This window comes from Anarrhichthys ocellatus, unplaced genomic scaffold (assembly GCF_004355925.1).
Source record: "Anarrhichthys ocellatus isolate YVR2014 unplaced genomic scaffold, GSC_Weel_1.0 scaffold6, whole genome shotgun sequence".
Classification (NCBI taxonomy): Eukaryota; Metazoa; Chordata; class Actinopteri; order Perciformes; family Anarhichadidae; genus Anarrhichthys; species Anarrhichthys ocellatus.
This window is the reverse complement of record NW_022280036.1, coordinates 308,703-320,501: the sequence shown is the minus strand read 5'-3', so window position 1 is coordinate 320,501 and position 11,799 is coordinate 308,703.

The window sequence follows — 11,799 nt, the reverse complement described above, 5'->3', positions numbered from 1 at the left end:
AATGTTAAAATCGTTTATGCTTGTGTTTACCACAGACTTTATTTCATCTAACCAAAAACCCATTGACTTCGAGACGAGGGAATCGGAAGTGCTAAAATGCTAACTCATTGCCGTGTTTTAGAACTCATTCCTAGAGCATTCTATAAGGCTAGAAAAGTGTTTGTACCGGGAAGTTTCATAACAACAAAACATCTCCGCTGACTTACAGATGTCTCTTTTCAAACTTTATTTCTGGGCCCCATCAAGGGACAGACTTGGGAGTTGTAATTCCACTATTTTTCCAATAGGTCTAATTGGCTTCAAAAGCCCTCTCTCTCCCTGTGGGCTTTTACAGGGCAACAAACTGCCACAACTGCTCTATCTACGGGGAGGATTGGGGTTTATTTGAGTTCCGCGTTTACAGTCAGAATTCTGTCTTTATTCACTCAAATACGTGTTTCACATGTGGCCCTAATCCTCGTCTGCACTCAGATATTTTGTCTTGTTTGTTGTGTCCTTAGCTTCCTTTTGTTTTCTTCTTGAAAAAAAAGTTTTTTTATTGAGCCTAAAAATATATATTTTACTTCAAATGAGTGGACTTTTTTTTTCCTTTAGCAGACACACATTCAGAGACTAGCTGGTAAACATAGTGGAGTGCTCTTGATTCTCTGTTGCCTTACTCTGACTTCTTTGATACTGACTTGAATTGATAAGAAATTCCAACAAGCTGATATTTATTGGAAATCAGAGCTTCTTTGCAGAAATTAGCTGCCTGCTGTTACCTGACAACAGTAAGACTGAATCAAACTGTAAAAACGTCTGGAAAACCAAAACAGTTAGCTGGAGAAGGCTAAAAGTCTCTGTAGAGCCGAGAGGAACTGCAGAGTCTGTGAGGGTTCGTCTCTATAAGCGACGGATTTCACAATACACACAGTCGATTCATCCAGTGAAAATAGAAAAAACAAGATTAGTGCAGCTTTAGTAATAAAACTATGTAGCCATGTTCCCAAATCTCAGCTACAGTGCTGTATACAATGTTATCATGACTGATAGAAACAATGGTTACAACTACTAAAAGATTTAAACAGTAATAAACTGTAATTATCTTTCAAGTGTGTGTGACACTGTTCAGTGTGGCATAAACCATGAATCTACCCGGAAAATGTACAAGTAAGTCAAAAGATTCTCATGCTTCTCATGAGAAAACATCAGCTGAAAGTTAGATTTGCTATGAGCCAGCACCTGGGAGGCAATGGATACGTGCACGCTACTGTGAGAATCCCAAACAGTGAAACTGAGCCCTCTGACAAACACTGCATCTGATCCCCCACATGTTCCAGAGAGAGGGGTCTTTCTGGGGCACTGACACCGGATCCCACCTCTCGGTCCAGCGAGGGGGGGGGGGGGTCGTCGCAGAACTAGAGGATACGGCAGAGAAGGGGGGAGAGAATGGATTGTCCACGGGTGCTTGGGAAGCTGAGGAATATGAGGGGGTATTACCGCCTGGCACAGCGGCCAGATGGACAGCAGATGACTTTTGTTCCTGCAAATACTCAGCAGGCCGAGGGAGGAAAAGGAGGACGAGGAGTAAAAGCGGTGAAAGCAGAAGGAAAGAGGGAAGGGGGACAGAGGAGGCAGGCTGAAGTGACGTGGAACATATAACATCAAAGGCATTGTGTGCCAGCCATGATTTAAAAAATCCAAGTTATTACGTCCACCATTATTTAAACTATGAAGTGCATTTGAGAAAAAGAAAACTTTCATAAATCAAATTTCATCAATAGAAGTTCCACTAATTGGCGATCCCTGGTATCATATAACCAATCTAATATTCTACAGCCTTAATTCTACTGTTTATAGAAATCAAAAACCTAATCATATTCCAGCTTCTCCACAGCAGGCAGGCCAGCACAGGAGCGAAAACTGCTGCTCAGCTGCCCCCTGCTGCTAGGTCCCACAAAGTCCTCTACAGGCCTGTAGGGCCCTCTGGTGGTGGAGACAACCAGTCACAGGCAACAGTCGCTGCACAACTATATCTATCCATACCTAATATATATTCACCATTATCCTCCTTGTTGTTGTTGTTGTTGTTGTTGTTGTTGTTGTTGTTGTGTGGCCCTGAGAGCTCAATGCACTGCAATGTTGCAAACACATGCAACTAGACAAGACAAAGCAGATTGTGAAAACATCTTCACCAATTTTCACCAATGTAAAATACATTGAAGAAAAAAGGTGAGAAAGTATAGCAAAATACAGAATGCAATGTACAACAGATACATTTTGAGTAAGATGACATTAAGATCTTGAAGTCATGCGAGACAGGTTAAAGCATGGCCTACCTTGTGGGGGCACTGCCAGGAGTTCTGACTCCAACAGTGCACGTTATGGATCAGGCGGGGGGCCTTTAGTTACATATAGAATATAGAGTATGGTCTTTGCCCTGCAGTGCCTCTCTCTGCTGAGCAAACTCAAGTTTCAGTCACTGAGTCTGTCTTCATTTTTAATGTTACATTCTGGTTGAACATATCAACAACCAGTTCAATACCAGGCATCATCCATCGTATCAGATCTCTATAAAGTCAACAGCCTTTTATTAGTCTTTCCAACTCTTCCTATCAAGCCACTGTTAAAACCTTTTACATGGAGGAATACATTCAAAGAGTAGTTCAGCATGATAAACAAACTATGACGGACACTTTCATGTCCGTACACTACGTACGAAGCTACAGCCAGCAGTCAGTTAGCTTAGCTTAGCATAAGGACTGGAAAGGGGGAGCCTGGCTCTGCCCAAAGGTAACAGAATCCTCCTACCAGCACCTGTAAAGCTCACTGATTAACACGGTATGTCTTTGTTTAACTGTATGTTTAACAAAATGTGTAAAAAAGTTGTGATTTTAAAATGCCGTCAGGCCATGAGCAGTTGCTTGGCAACCAGAGAAAACTCCAAGAAATAGAACAACAGTCATAACACAACTTGTGATTTTGCTTCACTGTTCCAGAGAACTGCATGCATGTAAAAATGTGCGTTACAATTTAATAATTGAGAGTTAAATTGAAAAAATCTTTCCATTGTAAGAAAATAAAGATTCTGTAAATGTGATGGGTCCATTTATGTACCAGGGGAGGTCATTTGCAAACAACTCTTCTTATTATTACTAGTAAGAGTATTTTGAGCTATATAAATCCTGCTTTTAATTAGTTAGCAAGCAGAGTCATACCTGTTGCTCTCCCTGAGGTTTCTTCCTTGTTTTCCTCCCCGTTAAAGGGGTTTTAGAGAGTTGTTCCTGTTCCGATGTGAGGGTCCTGGGACAGAGGATGTCGTATGTGTACAGATTGTAAAGTCCTCTGACGTAAATTTGTGATTTGGGGCTATCCAAAATAAATTGAATTGAATTGAATTGAATAAAGCTCAAAAAATATATTTTTTTATATTTTGCATCATCTAGGAGGGCTGCTTCCCTAGCCAAGAACACCAAGAAGTCCGACACACACGCGCACACACACACACACCATGGGAATAGCATTAATTTACCAATTATTGTATAGGCCTACTTCAATTAGTTTTTAACAGTCCTGTGTTTAAAATGTCAGAAGAGCTGTTATTAATGATAATAATAATAACATATATTTTACATATTCCCATACTTTCGTATTTATGTGAGGCTACCATAGTAATAATACAGTTGTAGTATTATTATTATAATACAGTTCTATTATTATTATTATTATTATAATACAGTTGTATCATTATTATTATTATTAAAACTGTGTCCGGTAGATAAGTCTAAAATAAAAAAATGGGGTGCGTGGGCACTGGAGGACAGATGATAGCGTGCACGGACCCCTGCAGACCTCCCACCCTCCCTCTGGTTCTCCAACATGCCCTGCTCTAGCTGCCTGGCTCTATCCCACAGCCTCTAACCAGCCTCCAGCACGCCCCACTGTGCACTGTTCCTCCGCCAGAGAACCAGAGGGAGGTTGGTGGGGTCTTCTCAATGTAAAAAAGGTAAAAGGTAAAGGAATTCTATTTCTGAGAACAGACAGGAATGCAAAACTTGTCAATGCTTTCAAGTCAGCCAATTGTGCCCACTGCCCTGTCAACACCAGCTCTCTCACGGGCAACGCCATCACCCACAGCCCAACATCACGCTGCAATGTCAGCCCACCCGATAAAGGGAGAGTTCAGCTATGACCTCCTGCTCAGAGACAATAGCGATAGGCTGACCGATACTCTTTGTAAATATGGCGTCAGTTACTCTTTGACACTTCATTATAGTCCATGCATGTTCAGCAGCTAGTGCTGCCCACCTGCACACAATTTTCCTTCAATGTGCATTACCAGTCATCATGCAGAAGTTGCATTGATAAAGATAAAATATTGCCCAGTACAATTTTACAGAAATGACTGACCAACAATCTACAGGGAATGTGTGCTTCATGTGGTGTCTGTAGTCGGAATGAAATCCAGATCATATTTCATGGCTCACCTGATCTGTTTCCTTTGGTCTTCATTGTCAAGCAGATACTGAAACCGGCCACCATTGATACAATTTGAAATATTACAATATCAATGAGGAAGACAAGTCTCGCCAAAACGTACCAGCGCCCCCAACTGTCCACTTCCAGCAACAGCAGCAGCAGTCTGAGCCGGGGTATCTAGCACCGGGATGCTAGTGCCCCCATCTTGGTGCCTGCAGCCCTGGCTAGAGCAAGCTGCTGTGCTTGCTGTAAGTGGGCTGCAGGCACCAAGATGCCAGCTTCTTCCGTCTCCCAGCTTCACCAGTCCCTGCTGCCACCGGCAGCGGGATGCCAGCACCCGGCTTTCCTCCACAGCCCCCCGCAGCAGCAAGTTCCCTTTCTTAAATCCAGTGTTCCCGCTCAACCTATTCTAGTCCACCGATCAAATTCACCTGGTCGACAGCTCATTCCGACACACTCTTGCAAGCACATTGGCACCTCCACTTGAAAGGGAGAACACCCACCTGTTCCAGTGAGTTTTCTCCAACAGAGTTATGCTTTCTCTCTCCCGAGATGAATGTCCCGCCCATCAGCAGGGAAGGGACGATTACGAGGACATTTTCCATGGCGTTCTTTCCCATCAGGGACCGGGTGTCATGATCTTGGTTTTGGTTGAGTTTGTTTCCTGTTTTATTTTGAAATTCCTGGCCTCTTGTGTCCCGTGTTTGTTAGACTTCCTGTCTTTGTGGTCTTTACTCCTGTTTACTGTCACGTCTCGTCCTGTTCCCGAGTTAAGTTTCTTTATTTTTGTCATTTCAGTATTTCCTGTTTAATTTCGTGTTACTCACCTGTCCTCTCATTTCAGATCACTTCACTTCCTGTCTTTGTGCGTTTTCCTGCCGCTGTGATTGTCTGACCCAGCCCTTATTGGATCAGGCCTAACACATGTACTCACTTTCCTTTGTTTCCTTCACCACCAACTTCGTCGCATTGGGAGGGACTATTCAGATTTTGACCCAGTCAGAAATCATTAACCTCTAAGATTTAATTTTGCCTTATGTCATTTGACAATAAATTTGTTGTCAAAGTTAAAGCAGCTTGGGAGAAATAAATGTGCATCTAGGTTTCTTTCAGTTTAAGGTCCTTCATAGGATCTATTATTCCAAAGCCAAATCAGCAGGTACTCAAATGTGAATAGCAGTTGTGACCAGTGCAGCCACACCCATGCCAGCCTCAGTCACGTATTATTGTCCAACTTTTGGTGATTTACTTATCTTATTTATATCATAAGGATTACTTTTAAACCCAAGTATTTTATTTGTATTGAGTTGTTAAGTCCCATGCTGTATGTGTGTCTAATGTTAATGTGTCCTACATGTATGCAAGTTAACATGTGGCCTGTCTTTGTGCTTTGATTTATTTCTTTAGTTTTCACTTCTGTTATGTGTAATGTCATTTTGTATTTGTTACATTGATACTAGTAATTTTACCAACAGCTATTTGATGGAATGTATGTCCTATAAGTGATTTGTATTTAGCTTGGTTAATTATTATTATTATTATCAATAGTAGTGATTTTGGTGTGAAAATGTTGGCCACAAACTATTCATACAATAAAGTGTGATGATGCACTCCAAACATTCCATAGATATATCACATTGAACCATACTCTCACAACGATTAAACTGTGCGCCAGTGAGAGAGGGCAGACACTGTGATTACTGTGACCGATGTATTCCCAGCAGCAGAGATGAAATAATTCCTGGCGAATAATTCCATTTTTTTTAAATCACACAATCTGACAACATATCTTACCCATACCACCAGATAAGACCACCAAAGGTCAATGTTAAAGATCTCTCAACATCAAAACCCTACTCATGACCAGCAACGAAAGTTGCATTTGTCATCTGTTGAGCAACCTCTTAAAATAAGATAAAACAAGATAATCCTTTATTAGTCCCGCAGTGGGGAAATGTACAGGATTACAGCAGCATACAGTATAAAGCAAACAAGACATAGTAAAAAAACAAGACTAAAACAAGTACTATAAATAAGGAAATAAGTAATAAAATAGTAAAGAATATTAAATAAGTAAAAAAGTAAAAAATCCTCAAATATATTATAACAAAAATATTATACAGACAGAATAATTTTTGTATTGCACAGATTTTTGTGTTGGGTGGTCTACTGGGAGCATAGCTGGTTGTGCAGCCTGACAGCAGCAGGAAGGAGGGACCTGCAGTACCTCGCCTTCACACACCGGGGGGGAATCAGCCGGTGGCTGAAGGAGCTGCACAGAGTTGCCAGGGCGTCCCGCATGAGGTGGGAGGTGTTGTTCATCAGGGATGATAGTTTAGCCATCATCCTCCTGTCTCCCACCACTTCCACCGTATCCAGTGGACACCCCAGCACACTGCTGGCCTTCTTGATAAGTTTGGTCAGTCTGTTCCTGTCGGCTGTCGAGATGCTGCTGCCCCAGCAGACCACGCCATAAAAAATGGCTGATGCCACCACAGAGTCGAAGAAGGTCCTCAGGAGTGCTCCCTGCACTCCAAAGGACCTCGGTCTCCTCAGCAGATAGTCTGCTCTGACCCTTTTTGTAAAGTGCATATGTGTGATCAGTCCAGTCCAGTTTATTGTTCAAGTGAACACCCAGGTACTTATAAGCTCTCACAATCTCATCCCTGTAAACATTGAACATGCAATCCAAAAGTTAGTTTTGAACAGGGGCTGAAGTGCCCTTAAAATAGGGCTGAGCATCGAAATGGTTCCTTAGTCTGGAGTCTTCCTCGCACAGTCTTGTTCCCAGTGAACTTGATGGCATTATTCACATGCGATGCACAACTCTGGTGTTTTACCAGCTTTTCTGAAAGATGTTTCAAGTCTCCTCTTGCTGTCCACAGTTTCCCCTCCGAAAAGAAGATATGGAAAGCAGAACAGGGCTTTTTTATGCTAGCAGTTAACCAAGCTTTCCTTTGGAGCCACTCATGGTTGAATTATCTTTTTTAATATTTTTCTTCTTGAGATATGATGAAGTCATCCGGTCTGTGTGGTCCCAAACGTTTAATTTCCAATTTTTGCTCCAGGAGTAAAGTTCTACATCGTACTGCAGTAAAATAACACAAGTCATCTGTTGTAAGGTAAGTACAATATCAGTCCCTCTTCAGCTAGCTAGCAAGACGTGTACACCCTTGCACCATTAAAATCAACCAATGGGATGCATCTCGGGGCCCTCACAATCTGAAAGTTCACGTTGAACAACTGCACAGGTGCGTATGGTTTGTCGGTCCAGAGAAGTGCAGTAGGGCCAGTTCTGGCGTGCCCCACCAAGAGGAAACGTGTATGTTTCTAGAGAAGACATTTCATCCAGAATATGATGAAAATTTGCAAAAATGTAATGAAGTAGATAAAGTTGAGTTTGCCAATGTTATGTCTAAAATAGAGAAAACCAATAACTTCTTCTGTATAGTAGCGCCCTCTGGTATGCAAAATCGTCAATGATTATCAATATTATTTTTAATGTAGAACCAGTGATTGTTTGGGGGTGGGGTGCTGTTGTATATGCATGTGTCGGAGGGAGGGAGGGAAAGGGAGATGGGAATTCTACTGTTAATGTAATTATTTACAACCTAATAAAAATTGTATTGAGAAAAAATATCTTCATTCATTCATTCATTATCCAAACCGCTTATCCTGTTCAGGGTCGCGGGGCGCTGGAGCTGATCCCAGCTGACATTGGGCGTAGGCAGGGTTCACCCTGGACAGGTCGCCAGTTCATCGCAGGGCACATATAGAGACAGACAAACATTCACGCTCACGGGCAATTTCGAGTCTCCAAATAACCTAAGCTGCATGTCTTTGGACTGTGGGAGGAAGCCGTAGAACCCAGAGGGAACCCACGCTGCAACGGGGAGAACGTGCAAACTCCACACAGAAGGACCACCTGGGATCAGGGATCGAACCCAGGTCCCTCTTATTGTGAGGTGACAGTGTTAAATCTTCACATCTTCAAAAGCCATTTAGATACACAGGAGGTATTTGCCCCTGACGTTACACTTTAAATAATGGTATTAATTGTGATGACGAAGTGTCCCAAAGCGTTAGCTACTAAGTACAATCTTCAGGGTGATTGTACTTTGCTTTAATATTTAAATTGAATGCGAACTAATAGCCTCACTTCTTGACATTTTAGATGGAAACATTGTGTTTTGTTCTCCTCATTTATCTAACACCTGTAGTTATCAGTCATATTACAGATTACGATTTTACAAACTAGCAGCAACGGTCTGTGGGTGAAATTGAACCAGCTGTCTGCACCTTAAATACTGTAGTTTAAGGCTATGTGGTGTCTCAACTGATTTTTATTTACTTTGTTTAGTAAACAAAAGGTTAATAAACTTGAAAAACAATTATACCAGTTTCACTCTCACTGAAAAATCCAAATGTGAAAGTGTTTTTCCATTTTAAAAGTTTCATGGACACAAGATGTCTCCTACTTCACTGAGAAATAGACTAAAGTTAGCATATTACAGTATTTTCATTCGAGGTCGCTCAATCATGTCATTTTTTGCCATGAAATTTCTTAAATATTTGAATTCATCATTTCCCTCCGCCGCGGTTTCCTCCGCACGAGCCGTGTCAGCCAATGGGGTTTGAGATGTGGCGACATCGCTGTGATTCAAGAAAACCTCTCCTCCTCCGCCACTCAGCAAGTCAAGCGAGATCATCCAAATAAGATTTCCGGTTTATACTTTCAAAACAAACCGTATCCATCCAATGTCTCGCGACACAGCCTTGAATAAATGACAGTGAAAGATTCCACGTTCTGCAGGGTAATAAACAGTGGCGGCTGGTGGAAAATTTTCTAGGTAGGGCCATCCTATCAATTTCAGCAAACATCCCAGTATGATTTAATGCAAAAGAATTAAAGTATCAAACACACATTACTACTTTGCAGTTAAATATTTAACATTTATTCCAACACGAAAAAAGCAGTAAATAACACTTATATAATATAACATGTTTATTTATTGAGATGCCCCTATGGACCTTGTTATAGGAGGTAAAGATCAGGAGAAGTAAACATGAAGTGTAATTATGAATACTGATGTTAAATCAGTAACCAATGATTAACCTATTATATCACCAGGCCTTGGCATGTAGTTGATGGGTAAGGGATTGGACATTCCTTTAACCAGCAATTTGGGTTGTTGGGGTTTTACCTGCAGGGTCTTAAAACTTTGAGGTTTATGATCATGTTGCCTTGCAAGATTTTGTGCAAATAAGTTTGCATCATGAACCAGGTCACTAAAAGGCAGCGGTGAGTCACTGTAACTGTTAGGCTCCCTACCTGGCGGGCCATGCTGTAGCAGTACATAACTCTTTGGTTCAGAATCGGAGTGCATAGTCGGTCCATGATTGGTGGACTTCTTTGAGTCACTCAATAATAGCTGTAGTTGAGACATGCTGGGGTCCCTCAGGGGTCTTGTGGGGGGTGCTGCGGGAGTATGGGGTGCCGGACCCGTTACAACGGGCGATCCGGTCTCTGTACGACTGCAGTAGGAGCTGTGTCCGCATTCTCGGCAATAAGTCAGACACGTTCCCGGTGGGTGTTGGCCTCCGCCAGGGCTGCCCTTTGTCACCGGTCCTGTTCGTGATTTTCACGGACAGGATATCTAGGCGCAGCCTGGGGGCAGAGAACGTCAGTCTCGGGGGTCTCGGGATCGCTTCTCTGCTATTTGCAGATGATGTGGTCCTGTTAGCCTCCTCGGATCGTGACCTCCAGCATTCACTGGGGCGGTTTGCAGCCGAGTGTGAAGAGGCGGGGATGAGAGTTAGCACCTCCAAATCTGAGGCCATGGTTCTCTGCCGGAAACCGGTGGATTGCTCCCTCCAGGTGGGGACGGAGTGCCTACCTCAAGCGAAGGAGTTCAAGTATCTCGGGGTCTTGTTCACGAGTGAGGGTAAGATGGAGCGGGAGATCGACAGACGGATCGGTGCAGCTGCAGCAGTAAAGCAGGCGCTGCACCGGACCGTCTTGGTGAAGAGGGAGCTGAGCCGGAAGGCAAAGCTCTCAATTTACCACTCGGTCTACGTTCCTACCCTCACCTATGGTCACGAACTCTGGGTCGTGACCGAAAGGACAAGGTCGCGGCTACAAGCGGCCGAAATGAGTTTCCTCCGTAGGGTGGCCGGGCTCAGCCTTAGAGATAGGGTAAGGAGCTCGGTCATCAGGAGGGAGCTTGGAGTAGAGCCGCTACTCCTTCTCGTCGAAAGGAGTCAGCTGAGGTGGTTCGGGCATCTAATTGGGATGCCTCCTGGACGCCTCCCACTGGAGGTTTTCCAGGCACGTCCAACTGGGAAGAGACCCCGGGGAAGACCCAGAACACGCTGGAGAGATTACATCTCCCAGCTGGCCTGGGAACGCCTCGGGATCCCCCAGAATGAGCTGGAACATGTTGCCGGTGAGAGGGAGGTCTGGGTCGGCCTGCTTGACCTGCTGCCACCGCGACCCGACCCCGGATAAGCGGTGGAAAATGGATGGATGGATGGATGATGTTAAATTAAGCTATGATGAGTTTTCACTGTTAATTTACCATCTCAATTAAATGTTGATGCCTCCATGACCAAGTTAAGCAGATGAGACTGAGGACAACTATGTAGAAGAAAAGATGTTCACTTTGTCTAATATGTAGCTTGTCAGAGTTCTCCATGTGTGTCCTGGTGTTCTCATGTTTCCTTACCTCCTCATCCCTCACTCCCGTAACTGTCCCTGTTGTTTTAAAAAGCTAAATACGTTATTAGCATGACGTCATCCAGCTAGCCAAACCTGTCTGGTGTACAGCTAGTACAGAAGCTTCGCTTGTACTGCTTCCCTTTCCCGCTAGTCTGCTGTCTGATTGTGAGGTCAGGGTGATCTGATATCAGCTCTTTGGCCTGCAGAATCTCCGCCAAAGTTCTCCTCTCAAACGGGTCTTGGAGGAGTAGTGCTCGCCTGTAGAGACTTCTCCTGACGAGAACGCGCAGCTAGGGGGGCCAAATCGTTTTGGCCCCACACTGAATCTATTTGAGGGCGCTGATTGGCTGACTTGTATGTCACTCATTTACATCTTTAATCAGCAATTGGCTAAACTGCTTCATAGACCCGCCTCTTTTGGGCCAAAACGATTTGGCCCCACGTTCTGAGACGTGTGTGCGCACAGGCGGAGTGCACGAGCAGACGAGCACACAGGCGGAGAGCACGAGCAGGAAAAGCATATATTTTGCGCAGATATCATATTTTACACATATTACTGGGTACATTCCATAGTTCAAAAACACAAATATTGACAATTTGTATAATTTATGATTATTATAATT